This window comes from Arachis duranensis, chromosome 1 (assembly GCF_000817695.3).
Source record: "Arachis duranensis cultivar V14167 chromosome 1, aradu.V14167.gnm2.J7QH, whole genome shotgun sequence".
Taxonomy (NCBI): domain Eukaryota; kingdom Viridiplantae; phylum Streptophyta; class Magnoliopsida; order Fabales; family Fabaceae; genus Arachis; species Arachis duranensis.
Window position 1 is genome coordinate 44,226,678 of NC_029772.3, and position 346 is coordinate 44,227,023.

Here is a 346-nt window from a genome sequence, read left to right on the forward strand (position 1 = left end):
GTTCCAGTTTAAGCTTAAACTGGAACTTAAACTCCACATGTGATATTCAAGCTTCCTTTATTGATTCTTTGTTGCTTCCTTGCCTAGCCTCTTCTTCCCTGAAATCATCCAAACAACTGCATCAAAGTCTTGCAAAATTTCATGATAATTCTTCCATTCATAGCATTCAAGTAATATAACTAAAAACTCATGGAATTTGCATCAAAATCATAATGTTTGGATGGTTCATTGCTTTGTTATTCATTTAACCATTCTTGGTTACTTTAAGCTCAAGAAAATGCATAAAACAACTAAAACTAACAGAAAAATGCTAGTGAAACTAGCCTAAGATGCCTTGGCATCACTG